This window comes from Syngnathoides biaculeatus, chromosome 17 (genome assembly GCF_019802595.1).
Source record: "Syngnathoides biaculeatus isolate LvHL_M chromosome 17, ASM1980259v1, whole genome shotgun sequence".
Lineage (NCBI taxonomy): Eukaryota > Metazoa > Chordata > Actinopteri > Syngnathiformes > Syngnathidae > Syngnathoides > Syngnathoides biaculeatus.
This window is the reverse complement of record NC_084656.1, coordinates 4,797,332-4,815,595: the sequence shown is the minus strand read 5'-3', so window position 1 is coordinate 4,815,595 and position 18,264 is coordinate 4,797,332. Positions and strand designations below refer to the sequence as shown.

Genomic DNA, 18,264 nt, shown 5'->3' with positions numbered 1-18,264 from the left:
TGAAGGACACCACGGCCGTGGGTCCTTTGGAATGTTGGGGATGGATGCTATGGTTACCACATCCTCTCATGCTCTGACAAGCTTAAAGTGTTTTTTTCCCCATTGTTCTGCTGGTTGGTGACGTGAACCTGGGTCCCCACAGTGCTAGCCGATGATCTTTAAGTTCTTGGCCATGGCTTGTTTTGGAGGGCAGAACAGATTGCGTTCAGGGAGGGCTGCGTTATGCTGTGAACTGCAAGTGTTAAAAAAGACTTATGATTGGTCATGGACACTTTTCGAATCAGGGTCCAATCATAAGCATTGGAGGCAAATGTAGCTTTCGGTCTATGGCATTTGTATTTTAGTCTCTCAGTTCAACATGACAAATTACCAACGACAAACTGACTGACTTCCATGAGTGTGTGTGATGGTGACATACTCTCAGTGTTGATTTGTTCCACTGTCTGTACCTTCAGATTATTATTAGCCAGAAAGATTACACGCACACACACGCACGTGCAAGCAAACACACATACTCATAAACACATGAATAATTCATGAATTTGGTTGGCACAAATTTACATGAATCCTGTCATCAAGAGACAAACACAGTGGGAAAATATATATATTAGACTTATCTTTTTTGGTTTCTCACTCTTTTAACCATGGGATGTTTAGTCAAATAATTGTGAAAGTATTTTGGGTTCCTATTTGTTTTCCTTGAATGTGTTTCTTTTTGGAAATTGGTGTACACATTAAAATTGCAAATAATTTAGCTATTGCGCAAATGAAGTGAAAGCACTTCAGTTATTTAGAGCGTGACGAAACAAATTCTGATGGTCCGCAGAGAAAAAGTGGTTATGCTTGCTGGTAGGGTCTCACCTGGTTATCTTTTTTCAGCTGATGAAGATGTCCAAATTCTTGTCTTTGTAGCTAGGTGTGGTTTTGAGGATGTCTAATAAAAATGTAATCCATCATGTTACCAATTTATTAAATGGTAGTTTAAAAAAAAGAAATGCGTGTGAACAGAAACTAATTTATCTCCTATGAAACAATAGAAATACTGTAATTAGTTCTAGTCGAATTGTCAGCACCATCAAACCATAATTAACTGTACAGACAAAAGTAAACATCAAAGGTTTTTGACTGCCATAAAGGTATAAAAATACAAACAGTACAAGTACAAGTGCAGTACAAAAATACAAATTGTGTATAATAAAACTATAAAATGAAAATATCCTTTGATGATGCACGAAACCTTGCTTTACCGAAGGCACCGGACTTCACATGCTGCTTTTGAACATTATTACGAGACATGAACACATCTAAATGCAATAACATGCAGCACCAAGATTAACTGCGATCATATAAACTAAGTATTGCCATACTTGTACTTTGTAGCCAGGATGAGGGAGCAAGTTTTATCTGTTTTATCTGTGGTTGCATTTCCTCTTTATCATCATTGGTACTCTGATGGGTAAAACAATGCCAAAAAAGAAAAAACTGAAATGTTGCTCAATCATTTTTAAACTTTAGTAGTCATTTATGTGACCTGTAGCTCCATCAATCCATCCAGCCACCCATCCATCCATCCATTTTCTGAGCTGGTTATCCTCACGAGGGTTGCAGGAGAGCTGGAGCCAATCCCAGCTATCATCAGGCAGGTGGCAGGATACACCCTAAACTGGTTGCCAGACAATCGCAGGGCACATGGAGACAGACAATAGCCACAGTCACAATCACACCAAGGGGGAATTTAGAGTGTCCAATTAACGTTGCATGTTTTTAAGGATGTGGGAGGAAATGGGAGTGCCTGGAGAAAACCCACACACGCACGGGGAGAACATGCACACTCCATACAGGTGGGGTCGGGATTTGAACCCCGTACTTCAATACTGTGAGGCCAATGCTCTAACCAGTTGCACCACCATGCCACCCACGTACAACTCATTTGGAGAAAGAAAGAAAGTACTGAAGTAAAGACTGCAAGAGTACAAGTGTATATGTTATATGGGTCATTCATCTTGACTTCTTGTTATCAGGCTTTTAGGTTTCTTTTGTCTGAACAAAAGAAAAACCTTGAGTCTTTGGTAAGAAAGAAAAAGAAAGTCAAGAAAGGACTAAGAAACAAGCTTAACTATATTTTGACTTAACTAGAGGCACTTAAAATGGTGGCAGGTGTGTGTTGGCACAAAGGGCTGACCAACTAAAAATTTTTTTGCAGTTCTCTATAATGTGATGAAAGTCAAGTCAAAGTTGACCAATCAATATCGATATTAAGCAACATTTTTTTCAACACAGTACAGTTGTCTCCCATTTTTGTGCCATGGACCGATTCTACATAAAGACAGTTCAACACATAGGCACAGAAACACATAAAAACGAATGGTTAAATTACAACCATTATGCTTACTGTGGTTGTTGTAACAAGGGGAGCCCTCATGTCTTCCTCGTCTCCAGGCCGGACAGTCTTCTCTTATGCTCACCAGCATAAAATGTCATCTAAAACGGGGCATCACAGCCAGGCTCCTAAAAATTAGCCGTTACTCTGTTTCACAGTTTTTACTTCATTTGCAATTTTATTGTACTTGTACTTGTTATGCACTTAGACTTAGATATTTTGCCAAGCTAATGGTCTCTTTTTGGTGAACTATTTCCACACGCTTGTAGCATAATAGAGTGTCACGGTGGAATGACTGGTTAGAGCGTTAGGTTCACAATTCTGAGTGGTTCAAATCCCATCCCCGCCTGTTTGGAGTTTTCAGGTTCTCACCGTACCCGCGTCGGTTTTCTCCGGGCACTCCGGTTTCCTCCCAAATTCCAAAAGCATCCATTAATTGGAGACCCTAAATTGCCCCTAGGTTTGATTGTGAGTGCGACTGTTGTCTGCCTCTATGTGCCTTGCGAATCAAAATGGTGTTAGATGTTGTGATGGGAAAAACACTGTTGTTATAATACTGTTGGACATGAAATTTTGGTGACAAAACAGAGCTTCACTACATTCCAATGCACTCGTTACTCACTGCAGATTTGCTGCACGGAAAAAATCTATGTCCAAGTCGATGCCTATGGAGGGGCCAATCCTATACGATCGTCAGGAGTGGGCGTTGCTCTCTGATTTTTAAACAGCTTCTCGAGTAGATGTGCCATGTGCACCAAACATCAAATTTGCGCCTCTGGCTGATTATTAAGGTTAGAAGGGGGTTCAGCTGGCCATGTTGCCCATATCAGAAACCCTCACTGTGTGCACTTTCGCAGGGTGGCCAACCAGTCAGAGATGAAAAGCCACATTTTTTACTCTGTCACGGCAAAGAGCCACATCATATACATTAACATCATTCCCTCCTCACAAGCATAGCTTTGCTCAGCCAGATTTATTGTAAATATCACACACCAACATGATAACAAGACAAATCGACTCCTACACAGTACCAATACCACAGGCCAGTAATTTTAAAAAGTTAAAACTGTGTGCTCTCTCACATGGGCAAACTACCAGTTCAACCAGGTCTTGTCTTGTATGGCATAATGCTCATCTAATGCAACACTAAAATACTCACATGATTGAAGGTCTCAGTGCAACTGTCAATCAGTAGCCGTGCTCATGTCCGATTTTCTCTTTTCAACAGTGTAGTGGGACAGTTGAAGGTCTTGCTTGTGTGTTGTCACACAGTTAGCCAATAAAGCTGATTCAGTGACATCATGGACCCATTTAAAAAAAAAAATACCCTTAAATATATGGCTTTTTGGCCCTTCTGGTGTTCTAAGCCACTTCATATGATGTAAGCATTTTTCTCTGAATGCTTCATTATTAAAAAAAAGAAGAAAAAAAACACTACATCTGCTTTTCTGTGTCATTTTTCAAAGTGACTAACTTGTGACTGGGAAGTTTAGTCCCTTTTGGAAATTCCAGGTCAATGTTAGTATGGAGAGAGCTGAAGTGAAGAATTGAACCTATGAAATGCAATTGACATATGACACAAAAGGGAGAGCATGGCTGGCCATTGGGGTCAACCAAAAATTTATGAGCACACCCACTCTGGTAAAAACATCCTCTGTTCATCCACATATTTTTGTTTAACTGCATTTTTCCCTGGCATTTTAAGAGCAAAATTGACAAATGATTTTCTCCAAAGATCACCATCCGATTGGGAAACTTCGAGCTATTTTCATTCAATGCGAAAGCCAGCTTTGCGAAAATAACTTGCTGTGGTCATGTGACCATTTTCAGGAGATGCAGGGGAGATGTATTCTCCATACTGAGGTCGTCCTGCTCGGGGTTAACTCTTCCTTCTCTCTTTGCACAGCTGAAGTGGGTGGCAGGAACAATAAAGGCACTCTTCCCCGGTTGCCATCACGCTTTTTTTCCCTTCTTACCCTTCTGGCGCACACGCTGGAGGGTTCCGTCTCATCTATCCATTGACGCACATGCACAGACACTCTGAGCTTGTTGTCACAATACGCATAACAAAGGTAATAAACTCAAGCAAAACGCCCACACAGATACCATAATCAACGCAAGCAACACTCAGTGGCAACTACCGTAAAGAACTTAAGCAAAGTGCGTGTGCAGGCACCTAAGGGGAGCTTGAATATGCTCTCGTACCTTCACGAGACCCGCACAAAAGGAGGCAAAGAGCCGCAGGCGGCTCGAGAGCCACAGATTGGCCACCAGATTTTAGAATCTAAAGTGTATCCACTAGATACTGTAATGTAAGAAAACAATGGTTAAGGTTTTCAGGCAGATTTTGTTCAATTTTGAAATGCAAGAATGTTCCATTTACAAATTATATGACCTTTCAGGTGTTTTCTACTCCAATTAATCGCTGTAGCATGCGAGGGTATGCTTAAAGCTGATTGGGTGATTGACAAACATTACGGAAGAACACACAAACAAGGGAAACTATTCAAATATTTATTGAGAAAACGTAAGTCCAAACAGGACTGTCACATTGTGTTTAATTAACAATAACACAGTACACAAACCTGTCTCTAGAGGAAGTGAATATTTTAATGAATCTATGTCCGAAGGAAGCCAATATTTTAACTAACCTACATATTGACAGAGATGCATGCTGTTTGTTTGGTGGCTTCTTGAACAAGTACAGATGATAAACAGGAAGTCTTTTATTATGTTTAGACATGCAGGCATTTTAGCTGCAAAGTTCAACAACAAATGGTCTTTTCACATATTTTGGGGGGAAAAAAATCTGTTATGTTGTTCATGTTGAGTATCTTAAAAAAAAAATAACCAACCATTTTTCAAGCCGCAAATCACATATTTTTCTGGTAAAAATAATTAGGCCAATCATGCAAATGCTCAAATGAGTAACATTTATTGATTTTCGGAAGGAATTTCAGTGAGTTGTGCCTTATGTGTTGATTTCTGTTAAAACCCATGAAATCAATAAGATTTAAATTCAGTACTGTATATTATATATTATATTATATTATATTATATTATATAAGGGGACTGACTCATAAGCATTTTTTTTTTGCAACACACCAGTGAATGCCTCCTTATGGTTCTCCGAATATATGATCCTCTGTGACCATGTGTCAAAGTCAGATTGGCTGTTTCTTACAAGCTTTCAGGACAGGAAAGGAGGGAATTAAAGTGTCAGACATGACTCAAACCAACAACACACACCTCAGCTGTGTAAATGCAGAAAAACCACGTTGTTATGGTTTCAGCATGTCGCAGTGACGCTCTTTAACCCCAGAGGAGTGATGTCACAAGGCCTCCACCCTGTGTGCGTCAGGGTGATGTCAACAGTCAAACATTTGTTTACAGGGCTAATGAAAAACTCAAAAGTCTTCTTGTTTAGCCACTTTGAATAAAGTTTGTTGCTCACCTCCAAGATTTCTCATGCCATAAGTTTTTGCATAAATTCCAAATATCTGTAGAACTTGCAATCCCCACTGATGCTTTCAGACTTCTTTTGACTGTTAAGCAACAGAGACCGGTGTCCCACCTGGAGCTGTTCCATCAGTCTCCATTCATGTTAATTCCTGGGAAAAAGATTCGTTTCACTTCAAAGAGGAGCAACTTTGCCCTCTGATGGTACAATCTTTGTTATTATAATGACCTATTGTTAGTGTCAGTGGCCTGCAGCAATACAAAAATTATGACTGAAATATTCAAGTCTGGTTATTGGCCGGAACAAGAATGCCAAACACAAAGCGAGTAACGAAAAAAAAAAAAAAAGGTTAATGCTCTGAGTGAAATACTTGCAAGGTAGAGAGGAGATGCCAATAATAAAAATAATAATAATAATAAAAAATAGAATTTAAAAATCACCTATACAAGGTCGGAAACAGAAATCAGGGGTTGAGTTACTGTTAAAAGGCAAAAAAAAAAAAAAACAGTCAGCATAATGAAAGATAAATGGGGGAAAAACAATACAAGAGACACGAACAGTTATTGGACAAATGGAGACACGTACATAATTGGAATTGTCCAACATCTCCTAATTGAAAACAGGTGGGAAACACGGAGACTCCAACCACCAGTGGTCACTGAGGCAACTGGGACACAAAAACACACGCGCAAAACTGAACACCACAGAATGTTTTTTTCATTTTTTTAACAATTCAGATACAACATCTTTATGAAATAGGATCTGAAGTTTTTAAAGAGCTGCTATCTTTGTGCCCTACTGTGTAATATGTCTGCGATTAGCTGACAACCGGATCTGCGTGTACCCTGCCTCCTGCCCGATGACAGCTGGGATAGGCTTCCCGCATTCCCGTGGCCCTCGTGAGGATAAGCGGCTCAGAAAATGGATGGATGTCAATATATAAAATTTGTTGAGGGAGTTTTTTTATTTTCAATTGTTGGTCAGAAAAAATGTCAAAGAAGCTAAACACTGCAGCCCTTTTTGAACTTGAGTTTTGTGTGATATTCTGGCATTTTTCTTGTTTGAGATTCTCTTTAGTTTGAAATCCCATTTACACATTTCAAGAACATCACATTTCGTCATATTTTTAAAACTGTCAGTGTGACCTGATAGTAGTAAAAAGGAAAATGATCTGTACTCTTTGATCACATCTTTCTCTTCTAATTTGACTTTTAATTAAATTTTAAAATACACCACACAATCTCCTGGTTGATGATGATGTTTCTGCATCACAGCCGTGACCTCACGGTGACATGTTACCATGGGCTTCAAGAAATTTGCTGTAACTATGGTAGCTGTAACTATCCATCACCAGAAGATAAAAATGTGTCCATCACTTGTTTGGCAACAACAAGGCAAAACTACCAAACAGAAGCAGAACGAAATAAGCTATAAGGTTTTTTTCTTTAATTGATTTACTTTATTTTTTAAACCTTTCTTGTTCAACTGGTGAATGGTACCTCTGTATGCTTTTTGTGCTTTAACAGTTTTCCTATGCAATAGGGAAGTTTGAAATTCTCCCTCTGTTTATTTTTACATGTTTAATTATTCTGATGTTTATTGAAAATTCAGATGGATTGAAAAAAGGTTTTAGGGGACGGCGTGGAAAAGGTCAACAGGGGTGCGAGCCACAAAGAAACATCGTTAGACTGTCTTGATATTTGAGCACAAGTAATATTACAACAATCAAATTGTGTTTCCATTTGTGGATTGTGGGGGGTGGGGTGGCATGCAATAAAGGACATGCAATAAATAATGAACAGAACAAGATAAAAGAGGACAGAGAAGGGAAGACAGGACAGAATGTGATAAATGAGCAAGGCAGTGAGAGTGATGACCAGTGCAGGGTGATGATTTTGATTTTTATAACCCTGTCTAAACACCTGTAAGTACCTGTGAGTTGATGTTAGTATTACTATTAGTTAGTATTGTTATTTGTGGTCCCTGCACAAGCACTTAAAGTGCTACTGTAGTGAAATGCATGATTTTTAGTATGTTATTAATGAAAAAATAGCAGCCAACATGAACCCATGTGTTTTTTCACCACAAAACATGATTTTGACGTACACAGCTTTTTGTAACTCCCGCCATGAAAATCCTCTTGAGGGATTTGTTTTTGAGAAGAAGCAGTAAGTGACGTACATGGCAGGACCGCCCTCAAGTTTTACCTCCTGGAAGGTAGCTCATTGTTCCTTCGTGTTAGCCAAAATGCCGCCTCGTTGCATTGGTGGACATTGCTTAAACACTCGGACGAGAGATTCGTGGGTTCCAAATGACAAGAAGGTGTGTATACAGCTACTAAAAAAAAAAAACAATAGTTGGGGGGGGGGGGGTGTAATCCATAAATCAGGGTTGCTATATGTGTCGATGTGCACATCAGAAGGCTTCCATGCAGCAGCCGCTGAAGGACAGCGGGCCTTGTGGATCGCTACCAGCCTTGTTGACAAGGCCAAGCCTGCCGCCGGCCTTGTCCACCAGGGTGGCTCGTGGGCATTTACCACCGCGCGGAGGTGGCTAGGGCGAGGAGGTGGTTTGGCCATGATCTGCATGTCATCTTAATATGGCTCGAAACAATAGGGTAATATTGCCCCGGACACTTCACTTGGTTGTGAGTGGCGACCAATTGGATGTCAAATGAGACAACTTTGCGCATGGATGACGCGCTCTCCCCTCATATTTATTTTTTCGTGTAGACATTGAAGTGAATAATCATATGTATTTTTCATTTCAATATTTGTTTTAGAATGTTTAGAGATGACACTAGACCTTTAAAGCCTGTCTATAGAACATATTCATAAATGAACACCATATCACATGCATGTTAGTCAACTGGTGGACGGAGTTGCTGAGCCAGCACATTGACGAAGGGTGGGCTGGCCCCTTCCCCCTTCACTGACGGGTTGGAGGGGAAGCCAGGTAGCCCGTCCAGCTGTATATCACCTTGAATTGTTTTCTAAATACAAATTGTAAATCAATGATGTATGATACATATTCATATATGTAGTTAAATATCATCCATCCATTTTCTGAGCCACTTATCCTCACAAGGGTCACGAGAATGCTGGAGTCTATCCGAGCTATGATCGGGTAGGAGGTGGGGTACATCCTGAAGAGGATGTCAGCCAATCACAAGGCACATGAAGACAGACAACAGTCACAGTCACAATCAGATCTGTGGGCAATTTAAAGTCTCCAATCAATGCATGTTTGTGGGATGTGGGAGTGCCCGGGGTGCCAGAGAAAATCCACGTAGCCACAGGGAGACCATGCAAACTCCACACAGGTGGGGCCAGCATTTGAACACCAGTCCTCAGAATTGTGAGTCCAACACTGGGTTGCGCCACCGTGCCACCAAGTTAAATACCATTTAACTCCAAATTCTTTAGGCGCATATTTTCCTTTTTTTTTTTTAATTCAGTCTTGATATTATTTTCTCACCGCCACTGTGGACAACATAAAAACTCACCCTTGTGCAAGGTGTCATGCTCCTGGATTGCAGCCAGGGCTGGGCGTGGCCGTCTAATCTGAGGGTGCACACCTGCGCCTCATGAACACTGGTTAGACCCAGTACATATAGGACCCGGGGGACGACTATTACTCTGCTAGATCGTTGCTCTTCATGCCTCGTTCCCGCACTCCTGCCTTCTCGACTTCTGACCTACGTGCACCGACCCACGCCTGTTCATTGACCACCCTCGTAAGCCCATCCGTACTGGTACTACGGATTGTTTGGACTGTCTACCTGATCTCAGACCTCGGACCGAATAAAGGTTTCCTCTGTACTGTCTGCTGTCTCTGGAGTCATGCATTTGGGTCCACCCTTGAGCCCCGCATCGTGACAGAACGATCTAGCCAGAACATGGACCCAGCCGACTCTGAAGCCATTCGCCGTGCACTGCAAGTGCAGGGCAAACGCCTGGGTGAGCAAGAGGCTGCTCTCCAGGGTATGACTCACCAGATCCAGGAGCTCTGCACCCAGCTGGAACCGTGGCTAGCCTCCCAAGCTAGCGCGGCCGCTCCTGTGCCTCCCCGTGCCGCCATCACTCCGCTCTCTCGATCAGAGCGGTTCTCAGGCGACTCCGGTAACGTCAAGCCCTTCCTGGCGCAGTGCGATCTCCACTTTGAGCTGCAAGCGTCCGCTTTTCCCACGGACCGCTCCCGGATCGCCTTCATCATTTCCCACATGACAGGGAGGGCGGAGGCATGGGCCACCGCCGAGTGGAGCCGTAACTCGGAGACCTGCCCCTCATGGGTGAGCTTCGTCTGCGCGCTCACCCAGGTGTTCCAGTACGCGGCTCCAGAACGCCAGGCGGCGTCCTCGCTCATGACAATTCGCCAGGGACGTGGCCACGTGTCCGACTACGCCATTGAGTTCCGGATTCGGGCTGCCGAGAGCCGCTGGAATGAGGAAGCCCTCCATGACGCGTTTTACGAGGGACTGTCCCCACAGATCCGTGGCCACCTCGTGGCCATGGATCTTCCGCCTTCGCTTAACTCCCTCATCGCATTGGCCCTCAAGGTGGACCAGCGCCAGAACGTGCAGAGACAGATGGAGGGCCTGAGGGAGGAGGAGAGGGAGAGTCGCAGTCCGGTTGCTTCAGCTTCCCAGCCACCCGTGTTGTCAGCTTCATCGGAATCCATGCAAGTGGAGGGGCTTGGCGGCTCAGCGGAGGAGCGCTTACGTCGGCGACGAGAGGGACGCTGATTTACTGCCGGCGTTTGGGACACTTGATCGCCCGCTGCCCGACTCGACCAGGGCACTCTGACATCAGGATCTCTACTCCGGTGAGTGTGCGGTACACCGCGGCGGGGTCAGGGAGGTCCCTTCTTCACCTCACCTTGGGAACGGACTCCCGTTCATGCACTGTGACGGCTTTCATAGATTCTGGGTCGGAAGCAAACCTGATAAATCCCCGCGTGGTCGAGGAGCTGGGGGCAGCAACCATCCCCATGCAACGGTTTCGTCACGCCTATGCCGCCAACAGCAAGTTCCTTTGTCGGGTTACACATCGCACTACGCTACGTATGAGCTTTCCGGACGCTCACTCGGAGCGTATTAGCTTTCATGTCTTCGACGCACGTAGTAGCGACATCATCTTGGGCAGCCCGTGGCTCAAAGAAAATAATCCGCACATAGATTGGACCACGGGTCAGATCAAGACTTGGGGAGAGGACTGTCTCAGTCGTTGTTTCGCTGTCCGGAGAGACAGGAGTATTCAAGTCGCGCCGGTTCGGCTAACAGAACCTAGTACCGTCCCGGACCTGGCCGCAGTGCCCTCCTGCTACCATGACCTACGGGAGGTCTTCTCTGAATCTAAGGCAAAGTCTCTGCCGCCACATCGGTCATACGACTGCGCGATTGAACTCCTGCCAGGCACCTCTCCTCCCAGAGGGAAACTGTTCTCTTTAACAGGACCAGAGCATCAAGCCATGAGGGACTACATCGAGGACTCGCTGGCAGCCGGACTCATTCGCCCCTCATCCTCACCAGCCGGTGTGGGGTTTTTTTTTGTCAAGAAGAAGGACTCCATGCTGCGACCCTGCATCGACTACTGAGGACTGAATGACATCACAGTCAAGAACAGGTACCCTTTGCCGCTTATCTCTACTGCATTTGAAGTCCTCCAGGGAGCCCGGATCTTCACCAAGCTCGACTTGCGCAGCGCTTACCATCTGGTGCGGATTCGGGAAGGGGATGAGTGGAAGACGGCGTTCAACACCCCCACAGGGCACGATGAGTATCTTGTGATGCCCTTTGGACTGACAAACGCTCCGGCCATCTTTCAGAACTTCATTAACGACGTGCTTCGGGAGTTCCTGAACAGATCTGTCTTTGTATACCTGGATGACATTCTCATCTTTTCAGCAGACCTAACCTCTCACATTCAACAAGTCAGAGAGGTGCTCCGGCGTCTGCAGCAGCACCAATTATACGTGAATATGGATAAGTGTGAGTTCCATCGGGCATCTGTGTCCTTCCTGGGCTTCGTCCTGGCTGAGGAAGAGATATGGATGGATCCCGGGAAGGTCGACGCGGTGCTGCGGTGGCCTACCCCCACCAACAGGAGGGACGTGCAGAGGTTTTTGGGATTTGCCAATTTCTATAGGAAATTCATAAGGAACTTCAGTTCCGTGGCCGCTCCTCTGCATTCGCTCACCTCGCCACATACCACCTTCGACTGGTCCGGGACCTGCCAGGAGGCCTTCAGCAGGCTCAAGGCAAGTTTCACTACTGCGCCCGTTCTCATTATTCCGGACCCAGATAACCAGTTTGTGGTGGAGGTGGATGCATCGAATTCAGGAATCGGAGCAGTCTTGTCGCAGAGGAGTCCCAGGGATGGAAGGATCCACCCGTGCGCGTTCCTGTCTAGAAAGTTGACCCCGGCAGAGAGGAACTACGACGTGGGAGATAGGGAACTGCTGGCGGTCAAGAGCGCGTTGGAGGAGTGGCGGCACTGGCTGGAGGGCTCGCAAGTACCGTTCGTTGTCTTCACGGACCATAAGAACCTTGAATACCTGAAGTCTGCGAAGAGGTTGAACGCCCGTCAGGCCAGGTGGGCCCTATTTTTCACCCGCTTCCACTTTAAGGTGTTTTTCCCCCCAGGCTCCAAAAACGGCAAGCCGGATGCACTCTCGCGGATCCACGAGGGAGGGCGCACGGATTCAGACGCCGCTATTATCCTGCCAGCGGGGTGCTTCGTGTCCGGTTTCACCTGGGCGATCGAGTCGCGGGTGAAGGAGGCCCTGGGAGAGACACCGCCACCCGCGGATTGTCCGTCGGGCCGCCTTTTCGTCATCCCATCTCTGCGGGGAGACGTCATCAACTGGGCCCATACCAACAAGACGGTCTGCCACCCGGGTATGGCGAAGACACGTTCAGTGGTCGAACAAAGGTTCTGGTGGCCTAACCTAAGCAAGGACGTAAGGGAGTTCGTCAACGCCTGCCCGGTGTGTGCTGCCAATAAGACTTCCCGCCTACGGCCTGTTGGTGAGTTGCAACCCCTGTCCATCCCCTTTCGTCCGTGGTCACACATCGCGCTGGACTTCGTCACTGGCCTGCCGCCTTCACAAGGGAACACAGTGGTGCTGTCCGTAGTGGACCGTTTCTCCAAGATGGTCCACTTCATGCCGCTTCCGAAGATCCCGTCAGCCAAGCAGACAGCCCAGTTGGTATTAGACGAGGTCGTCCGTTACCACGGCCTACCCCAGGACATCGTTTCGGACAGGGGTCCGCAATTCAGCGCCCGTTTCTGGAAGGAGTTCTGCAACCTCATCGGCGCTTCAGCAAGTCGGACATTGGGTTATCACCCAGAGTCTAATGACCAGACAGAGAGGATTAACCAGGAATTAGAGACCGGTCTTCGATCTCTGGCATCCAGGGACCAGAGCACGTGGAGCCAGCACATCAAGTGGGTGGAGTATGCCCACAATTCTCTACCCTCCGCTTCAACAGGTATGGCTCCACTCCATGTCGTGCATGGCTACCCTCCGTCCCTGTTTCCTCCACTGGTCACAGACTCCGCAGTTCCGTCAGCCCTGGCCGTGGTGCGACGCTGCAAACGGACCTGGGAAGCAGCTCAGAGGACACTGCTGCGCATGAGCAGCGCCTACAAGGCCGCAGCAGACCGCAAGAGAAGGGCCGCACCAGAGCTCAGAGTGGGACAGCGAGTGTGGCTCTCCACCAAAGATCTCCCGCTGCGGACGGAATCCCGCAAACTTGCTCCCAGGTTCATTGGCCCGTTCCCAGTTTCCAAGGTTATTAACCCGGTCGCCGTCTCGTTGAAACTGCCCAGGTCGATGAGGGTGCACCCTACATTCCACGTCAGCAGACTTCGCCCGAATCGCACGTCGTCGCTGGCTCCTCCGCTCAAGTCCCCCCCCCCCCCCGCCTCCCCGCATGGTCGACGGTGGGTTGGTGTATACGGTGCGCCGGTTGCTGTCTTCCCGCCGCAGAGGAAGGGGGGTCCAGTACCTGGTGGACTGGGAGGGATATGGCCCGGAGGAGCGCTCATGGATCCCCTCCCGCTTCGTCGTGGACCGCTCCCTCATCAGGGACTTTCACGCGGCTCACCCTGATGCTCCTGGGCCGTCCAGAGCCGGCCGTTGGGGCGGGGGGGGTACTGTCATGCTCCTGGATTTCAGCCAGGGCTGGGCGTGGCCGTCTAATCTGAGGGTGCACACCTGCGCCTCATGAACACTGGTTAGACCCAGTACATATAGGACCCGGGGGACGACTATTACTCTGCTAGATCGTTGCTCTTCATGCCTCGTTCCCGCACTCCTGCTTTCTCGATTTCTGACCTCCGTGCACCGACCCACGCCTGTTCATTGACCACCCTCGTAAGCCCATTCGTACTGGTACTACGGATTGTTTGGACTGTCTACCTGATCTCAGACCTCGGACCGAATAAAGGTTTCCTCTGTACTGTCTGCTGTCTCTGGAGTCGTGCATTTGGGTGCACCCTTGAGCCCCGCATCGTGACACAAGGTGGTTGTGAAAATCCATCTGATGGTTACTGAGAAAAGTAGAAAAGCAAAAAGATGATTGCAAATGTTCATCACCAAAGCATCTTGAGAATTTTTAGGAAGCTTTAAAAAAATGGTTTTGATCATTTTGTCAGTGAAAAAAATATATTGGTTTGACAACTTTGCAGAAAATGAGCAGTTTCCAAATAAATTGCTATTTGGTGTACAATGCATATGCATATGTATGATGCATATGTAGAACTCAATTCACAAATCAGTACACATTTAGTACTTTCAAAATTTACTTTTTTTTTTTGCATGAATCAGGACTGCATTTTGGTTTAAACATGGAAAATGATCAAACAGAAACCAAAAGCTTCTAAATGAACCCCTTCCTGAGTATCTATGGCCAAAATAGTGCGCATAGTGACTAATTTAAACAAATCTAAATTCCTTTTCCTAATCAACGAGGCCTTTTGTGAACTTTGAACTCATAAAACTCTACGACACTGCTCAACAACACCTCGGCAGCGACCGTAGTGCTTCATTCACCCTCTGAACTGTATTTTCTTCATAAGGTTGGAACCCACACCTCTAGCTCAAGTGAGCCACCCCCCTTCTTTTCCTCCCACACCCCTCCCCGCTGGCATTTTGCTGCCGTTTCTGTGGAAGTAGCCGATTATTGGCAGAGAGATCACACAGTGTTATAGATCTGATAAATGCTGCCAGACAAATTTGAGATAATGGCTGTGTTTTTATTTAGATCCATCGTTTGTTTGCTAACCTCCTCTTACTAGCGATCATCGGCTCTGCGCCCCAGGCCGACTACTGGGAGTCCAAAGTGAAGAGAATGAAAAGTGAAGTTGTGTGGTTTCTATCTGGGTCAGAGGAGGAACAGATTCATCAGCATCCGATTTACATCAGCAGAGGCTGAATAGAGGAAAAGATGTGATAGAAGGAGGCACGTTATGCATGATGAGTGAACATTCTCCTTAAATGTACTTCTTTAGTGGTGTTAAGTGGCTTGTCACAAAACGATGCTCTGGTATTATTTACTACGCAGCATATGAAGTCATTCTGACTTGTATGTGAAAAAGCAAAGGGATTTATTCATTTACTGTATTAACCTCTGCAATGCAAGAATTATGAGAATCTAGGCCCAGATTATTTTTTTTTGGGGGGGGGGTTGGCAAATGTTTTTGCATGGGTTTCAGCTTTGAACTGATGAAATGTTTTTGAAAAAACGGTTAATATGAATTAAACATTATGGGAACACTATGAAACGCTTCATTTTTTATGTTTAATTAATATGTTCACATGTTTGAATGTATTCTAATTCTGTTAAATGCAATGCGAAACCGTTGAACCTCCTGACCACCGTCTTTTCCTCTTTCTCACCATGCATTGTAATTATCGCTCATTCATCTCTCACCGCTTCACTTTCCCTAGAAGGAGCCATTCCTTGTAGAACACTGCCAATTTTAAGGTGTGCGACCTTCATAAATTAATTCACTATTAGTCAACTGACCAGCACAGTTCATTTTGATGGACTCCAGCCAATAAATATAAAACAAATTTTAAATGAACTTTCACATATACATATAGCCTCCTGTTGAATTTCTTATTACATCCAGGGTACCAAACCAAGTTTAAAAAAAATGTCAGAAAACATGTGATGCTTTTGTTTCCCATAACAGTGCCGGATGGTGACATCTGCACTGACCGTAGCACCCCCAGCTAAATCCTGATAAACCAGCCAATCGCGGGGCACATGGAGACAGACAATAGTCTGTTGGATTAATTGTATACAGTTATCTCATATTTACTTCCGTTTGCTTTTATATGCTCTTTTTCTTTTTCTCATATTTACTTTCATTTGCTTTTAAATGCTCTTTTTCTTAATACTACACAGTTGGCTTTGGGTTTCTTTTAATGTTTCTTATAATGCTTGAATAATATGATGCAATTGAGAAATACGCACTGACAAGACTGAGACGAGGAGACGACGACACCAAGATGCGACACAGGCGCTCAACACGTTAATGAAGAACGCGCTGCGTTTCGTTTCTCTTTATTTGCCGTAGTTACTTGGTTTAGTGACTCACGTTTGCATTGCATGTCACACCTGCTTACGGTTATGTTTTCGATCGTGTTTCCTGTGTTTTTTAGGTTTTGGATTGCAAAGTTAATAAAAACGGGAGACGTGGAGATGTGGGTAGAACGGGTTGGAGATTGTGAAAGAGACACATTCCACGTTCTCCTTGTGAGCCAGAAGTTCCTCTTGTCTTCCTTCCTTGATAATTTTACTTTAAATGTCCTAGGCTGTTTAAACCTGACATTAAATTGGTCCTTCGAGCCGGATCCCAAGACGCCTGAGGATTCCAGCGGGTGTCTTGAATACCAGAAAGACCGTAGCTACGGCAGACTCCTTCTGAGTTTCAAGACCCTTTCCGGGACTGGTGTGCAGCCCGCCGGCTGGTATCCGATGGTTGACGGGATCCAGAGGTGGATGGAAGACAACAGTGTGAGTCCAATTTTGGTTTAAAAGGAGTGAAACCGGTTCAAAGAGTAAATGACGGGGAGTCATTAAAGCGTGTAAGGAGACACGATCAAGCCTTGTCCTATACTAGTCAATGTCAAGCACTTTGAGGGCGAAGGAGCCTTGTCGCACACTTAAATTCTGTGTGTAAATAGCTTTTGCTCCTAAAACTCCCAAAACACCCTGAGGGTGACGGAGCCCTGTTGCGCACTTAAATTCCGTGTGTAAATAGCTCCGCAATAAATTCCATAAAATGCCCTAATCCCGTGTTCAAGAGAAAATTGAGTAAAAGTAGTGGTATACTCTCAGTTGTACACTTCAGTTGTAAACTTAACACACCACTGTGGAAAATAAAGGCAATAATTCTTTAAAGTGACTAAAATGAGAAAAAATAATTGTAAGGAAAAACTCACAGAGACACACTGCAGTGTAAAGATTGGAAATATGTTGGAAAACTTAACTCCAACACAAAACTATTTATATAAAAGGATATCCAACACAATTTCACTAGTCAGTTAAATAGCCAGAAAAGAGCGACCTTGCAAGAGTATGTAATAAAATAAGTAATAATAATAAGTAGTAATAAAGAGATATATAGAATATTGGAAAAAAATAGCATGAGATGGAGATGAGAATGTTGAGAGAAAGAAAATTAAATGATGTTTCATAGAAGAGATGATGAAGAAAAAGTTGAAAATTAAGAACAGAGAGGTGAGTGCACGCGCCTCTCTATCCCCAACTGCCTTTTTCACAATATGACATGACATCATAAAATTATAACCAACTGAGACAGACTGGACTTCGACAAAGCTTTTAAGGGGAGTGTGCCGACTGCACCTCAGGACATACAAAATAAGACTAGCTTGCGTGCCTGACCCCGACACTTTAATTCCCACAGACCAGATGTAATAATATTCATCGGAATAGATATTAGAAGTACTACATTTCTTTCAACCCCAGTGGGTAAAGAATGCCAAATTTGGTTTACATTCACATTTGGATTCAAAATTCCAACTCCATGGTTAATTGAAATATGTACCGATAGCGTCCCGTGATCAGGAAACGTGAAAGATAGTGGCTCTTTTAAAGCATCTGGCTGAGGATGGGCACAAAGTAAAAAGAAACTCCAAATTTGCCAAAAACAGGTTAAACATTTTACAAACTCGAAAGCCACAAACAATTCAACAATTTGTCATTTTTGGGACTGACAAATTAATTCTGAATTTGGGTACCAAATTACCCAAATTAACAGCTCCATTCCACAAAATGATGCAATAAGGAAGACTTAAAAATGACATCATTGTTGAAATGGAGGGCGGAAGCGAAAAAAGCATTTTGCAAAATAAAGCAAGCATTGGTGACAAGCGCGGTCTTGATTTT

At 44.8% G+C, this 18,264-nt stretch overlaps 1 long non-coding RNA gene across 1 annotated transcript; it reads right to left on the bottom strand.

The window, feature by feature from the left end:
- Positions 1-5,515: 5,515 nt before the first annotated feature.
- LOC133490466 (uncharacterized) lies at positions 5,516-6,305 on the bottom strand. Its single transcript, XR_009792227.1, has 3 exons — positions 6,281-6,305; positions 5,835-5,991; positions 5,516-5,728 (listed from the first exon to the last, which is right to left on the bottom strand). It is a non-coding gene; the product is annotated as an uncharacterized LOC133490466 (long non-coding RNA).
- Positions 6,306-18,264: the final 11,959 nt, after the last annotated feature.